Below are 6,000 nucleotides of genomic sequence, written 5' to 3'. Positions count from 1 at the left end.
GGGTACTTAGGTTGGTTCCATATTTTGGCTATTGTAAATAATGATGCAATTAACATGGGAGTGCAGCTGTCTCTTTGATATATTGATTTCCTTTCTTTTGGGTATATACCCAATAGTAGAATTGCTGGATCGTATGGTAGTTCTATTTTTAGTATTTTTAGGAACCTCAAAAGTGTTCTTCATTGTGGTTCTACTAATTTACATTCCCACCAATATGAGGGTTCCTCTTTCTCCAAATTCTCACCAGAATTTGTTATTACCCATCTTTGTGATGAAGGCCATTTTAACTGGGGTGAGATGATATCTTATTGTGGTTTTAATTTGCATCTCTCTGAAGATTAGTGATTTTGAATTTTTTTTTTCATATAGCTGTTAGCCATTGGTATGTCTTCTTTTGAGAAATACCTATTCACATATTTTTCTAACTTAAATTGGATTATTGTTTTTTGCTATTGAGTTGTTCGAGTTGCTCCTATAGTGTGGTTATTAATCCCTTGTCAGATGGAAAGATTGCCAATGTTTTGTCCCATTCTGTAGGTTGTCTCTTCACTTTGTTGACTGTTTCCTTTGCTCTTTAGAAGCATTTCAGCTTGATGTAATCTCAATTGTCTATTTTTACTTTGGTTGCCTGTGCTTTTGAGATCTCACACACAAAAATATCTTTGCCCAGATCAATGTCCTGGAGTGTTTCCGCAGTGTTTTCTTCCAGCAGCTTCATAGTTTCAGGTCTTAGATTTAAGTCTAGCTTCATTCACCTGCATATACTTATCCAGTATTAACAGCACCATTTATTAGAGAGACTACTGTTTCCCCATTTATTTTTGGTGCCTTTGTCAAAGATGAGTTGGGTTTAAATGTGTGGATTTACATCTGGGCTCTCTATTCTGTTCCATTGTGTTTTTATGCCAGTACCACACTGATTTGATTGCTATAGCTTTGTAGTAAACTTTGAAGTCAGGTAGTGTCTTCAAATGCCTCCAGCTTTGCTCTTTTTGCTCAGGATTGCTTTGGCTGTTTGGAGTCTTTTGTGGTTCCACACAAATTTTAGTATTGTTTTTTCTATTTCCGTAAAGAGTGTCATTGGTATTTTGATGGAGCATTGGCATTGAATCTGTAAATAGATTTGGGTAGTATGGTCATTTTAACAATGTTAATTCTTCCAATCCATGAATATGAAATGTCTTTCTATTTTTGTGTCCCCCTCAATTTCTTTTGTCTGTGTTTCATAGTTTTCTTTCACTTCTTTGGTTAAATTGATATCTAGGTATTTTATATTCTTTGGAGCTTTGATGAATGGGATTCCTTTCCTTCTCTCTTTCTTTTTCAGATCAATTGCTGTTAGCATATAGAAATGCCACTGACTTTTTAGGCTGATATGTATCTGCAACTTTACTGAATTCATTTGTCAGTTCTATGAGGTTTTGGTGGAATTTTAAGGTTTCTCTGAATATAAGAATATATCATCAGCAAACAAGGATAATTTGAGTTCTTCCTTTACCAATTTGGATGCTCATTATTTCTTTCTCTTGCCCAATTGCTCTGTCCAGGAGTTACAGTATTAGGTTGAATAAAAGTAATGAAAGTGGGCATCCCTGTCTTGTTTCAGATCTTAGAGGAAAGACCTTCAATTTCTCCCCACTTAGTATGATATTTGCTGTAGGTTTGTCATATATGGCCTTTATTATTTTGAGTTATGTTCCTTCTATACCCAGTTTGATGAGGAGTTGTAAAACATAAAGTGATGTTGAATTTTATTGAATACTTTTTTGGCATCTATTGAAACAGCATATGGTTTTTACTTTTGGTTTTATTAATGTTATGTATTACATTTATTGATTAGTATATGTTGAACCATCCTTGCACCCCTGGGATGAATCCCACTTGATCATAGTAAATGATCTTTATAATGCCTTATTACATTCAGGTTGCTAGTATTTTGTTGAAGATTGTTGTACCTATGTTCATTGGTGATACTGTCCTGTAGTTTTTGTTTGTTTGTTTGTTTGTTTTTTTTTTGGTCCTGTTGTGTTCTTGTCTGGTTTGGTATTGGGGTAATTCTGGCCTTGCAAAATGAGTTTGGTAGTATTCCCTCCTCTTCAATTTTTTTGAAGAGTTAGAGTATAATTGGTATTAGTTCTTCTTTAAATGTTTGTTAGAATTTAGCAGTGAAGGCCTAAGGTCCTGAGTTTTTCTTTGATGGGAATCTTATTTTAAATTACAGCTTAATCTTGTTGCTCATTGTTGGATTGTGGAGACTTTTATTCCTCCATGGTTCAATCTTAGTAGGTTGTATGTGTCCAGGAATTTCCCAATTTGTTGGTGGATAGTTGTTCCTAAGAGTCTCTAATGATTCTTTGTATTTCTGTGGTCTCAGTTCTTATATCTCCTTTTCTATTTGATTTTATTTATTTGTATCATCTCTCTCTTTTTCTTAGACTAACTAAAGGATTATCATCTTTTTTAATCTTTCATAAAAACACAACCTTTTGGCCGGGCAAGGTGGCTCAGGCCTGTAATCCCAGCACTTTGGGAGGACGAGGTAGGTGGTCAGGAGTTCGAGACCAGCCTGGCCAGCATGGTGACACCCTGTCTATACTAAAAATACAAAAAATTAGCCGTTCATGGTGGCACGCGCTGTAATCCCAGCTACTCGGGAGGCTGAGGCAGGAGAATTGCTTGAACCCTGCAGGCAGAGGTTGCAGTGGGGCTGGAGTGCAGTGGCGTAATCTCGGCTCACTGCAAGCTTGCCTCCCAGGTTCACGCCATTCTCCTGCCTCAGCATCCCGAGTAGCTGGGACTACAGGTGCCTGCTACCACACCTGGCTAATTTTTTGCATTTTTAGTGGAAACAGGGTTTCACCATGTTAGCCAGGATGGTCTCAATCTCCTGACCTCAGGATCTGCCTGCCTCGGCCTCCCAAAGTGCTAGGATTACAGGCGTGAGCCACCACACCTGGCCCACTCTATGGCTTTTAATTGAAGAATTGAGTCCATTTATATTCAGTGTTATTCTCGATAAGTAGGACTTACTACTGTCATTTAGTTGCTTATTTTCTGGTTGTTTTATAACTTGTCTCTTCCTTCTTTCCTCTCTTTCTTTGTGGTTAAGTGATTTTCTCTGGTATTATGTTTTAATTCATTGCTTTTATTTTTAGCAAATCTATTGTAGGTTCTTGCATTGTGAGTACCACTAGGCTTACAAAAAATATCTTGTAGGTATAGTAAGTTATTTTAAGGAGATGACAATTTATCTTTTTTTTTTTCCTGAGATGGAGTTTCGCTCTTGTTGCCTATGCTGGAGTGCAGTGGCGTGATCTCAGCTCACTGCAGGCTCCGCCTCCCAGGTTCAAGTGATTCTTCTGCCTCAGCCTCCTGAGTAGCTGGGATTACAGGGGCCTGCCACCATGCCCAGCTAATTTTTGTATTTTTAGTAGAGACAGGGTTTCACCATGTTGGCCAAGCTAGTCTCGAACTCCTGACCTCATGATCTGCCCACCTCAGCCTCCCAAAGTGCTGGAATTACAGGCATGAGCCACTGCGCATGGCAACAATTTATCTTAGATCACGAAGAAAAGAATAGATAAAAAGAAAAAAAGAAAAGGTAAAAGTTCTACACTTCAATTCCATCTCCTCTAAATTTTGACTTTTACTTGTCTCAGTCTACCTTTTTTATATTACCTACCTCTTGACAGACTACCGTAGCTATTATTATTTTGCTAGATTTGTCTTTTGGGCTTCATACTAGAATTAAGAGTGGATTGTACACTGCAGTTAAGTATTCTGTATTTGTCTGTGTCCTTTTGTCAGTGGGTTTTATACCTTCAAATGCTTTTTTTTATGTTAATGATCTTTCTTTCTTTCATTCTTGTTTTTCTTCAGTAAAAACTCCCTTTAAGCATTTCTTATAAGGTGAGTCTGAAGGTTGTGAATTTTCTCCACTTTTGTTTGTCTGGGAAAGATCTTATCTCTCCTTCATATTGGAAGGATGACTGCTGCATGCAGTATTCTTTGATGGAAGGTTTTTCTTTAAGCACTTGGAAAATGTCATTCTACTCCCTCCTGGCATGTACAGTTTCCATTGAGAAGTCTGTTGCCAGATGAATTGTACCTCCTTTGCTATTTGTGTATTTTCCCTTACTGCTTTAAGATCCTCTATCTTTGACCTTTGAGAGTTTGATTATTGCATACTTTGGAGTAGTCTTATTTGGGTCAAATCTGCTTAGTGTTCTCTGATTTTCCTGAACCTGGATATTTATATCTTTCTCACATTTTAGAACATTTTCTGTTATTTCTTTGAATAAGTTTTCTACCCCTGGTTCTTGCTCATCTCCCACTTGAATACTAACAATTGTTAAATTTGCTCTTTTGAGGTAATTGTCTGTATCTTGCAGGTGGTCTTTTTTCCTTATCATTCTCTTTTCTCCCCTGTGTATTCTCAAATACACAGGGCCTTTCTTTGGGCTCACTGAGTCTTTCCTCTGCTTGATCCATTCTGCTGTTGAGGGCCTCTAATGAATTTTCAGTTCAGCAAATATATTTCTCAGTTCCAAGATTTCCGTTTGATTTTTTGTCAGTTATTTCAATCTCATTGTTAAATTTCTCTGATAAATTTATTTTTTTATTTATCATTTTCTTTGTCATTGGAGGGGAGGGAAAGAAAGCAAGCAGAGGGTGGGGTATGGTTACACTATTTAAGGAAGAGCTGAATACAAAGACAATGAGTCTTTCCTAGTTTCAACGACTCCACAATGAATGTAGATTATCTCATGTATAATTCACATTGGATCAAAAAAATTGGTTCCCCTCTGTGTATATCAATTTAATTCAAACCTTATTATCTTCAAAATACAAACATGAATACTGCAAGATAAACTCTTACTGCAATAGGTATTTTCTAAGTAGAAGACCAAACACCAAAGGGAATCCCTCTTTCCAATGTCTTTTGATATGACAAGATTTTGCCAGAGTTGAAGTCTAAAACTTAAATAAGCATTCTCATGGCCAAGTAAGAAACTAGTTGTTTTGGGTATTACCTTACAATTTGTGTATGTATTACATATTAAATTAAACTCATCATGAAATATGATTGTATAATTATACTGTTAATGATGATAGCAGTGATGATGCTGGTAGAAAAAACCTGTCTTTAGCCCAAGAAAAGTAAGGGAGAAAAATGTAACAAGCAGAAATCAGACACAGAGTTGGGCATTTTTTGACTAGGAAAGAGAATTTTAAGCATAGAAATATAAAAAGAAAATTACTCCCTTATTTCACCTATATGGAAATAGTGTGAAACATTTATTAGATCTACTGGACAAGAACAGAACTAAGTACTGCAACTCTACCACAGCATTACAAAAAATTCATTCCTTCACCACAGTGTAAGATTTAAGGGCAGCCTGCCCAAGGATGCATGTTATATAAAACACAACAAGATTGCTACTGCCCTGCCAAGTACTTCCAGTCCCTACCCAGGTCCTACTGAAATGCTGGTGTTCCCAATTAGTTTTATTAAAATAGTTCTTTAAAGAAAAAGATAAAGCATTTAAAAAGACATGTCAAAATGCTTCAGGAACCACATATCCAGCACAAACTTTATCCTCAAATGAGTTATGTTTGCTTCGCACTAATAAACTTTTATTTCACTCAAATTAGAGCAATAATATTCCATACATAAATGTTTTCCCTGCCCAATAATTCAAAAAAAATCCAAAATCATTGGTAAAAAAATATAAGAATTAACAGACCCTTTAAATTTGTTTTAAATATTTTTAAGTTTTAAAAATTGTTTAAAGTTTGTAATTCCTAGTAGGAAAACATTCTCTGAATGAATACCCTAATGGCAAACCACTGTAAAATGCCTCAGCTGCATTTAGGGGAGAAGGGTAGGGATTATCTTCAAAGCATCCCAGCTCTCTTGATGAGAAGGTCAGAGGTACACTGCTTTGTATTATTGTGACATCCATAAGGTGATCTAGGTTGTTTTTCCTTCAGCAAGGG

This window comes from Pongo pygmaeus, chromosome 4, assembly GCF_028885625.2.
Source record: "Pongo pygmaeus isolate AG05252 chromosome 4, NHGRI_mPonPyg2-v2.0_pri, whole genome shotgun sequence".
Classification (NCBI taxonomy): Eukaryota; Metazoa; Chordata; class Mammalia; order Primates; family Hominidae; genus Pongo; species Pongo pygmaeus.
The sequence above is the reverse complement of the archived record's forward strand: the minus strand, read 5'-3'. Positions refer to the sequence as shown.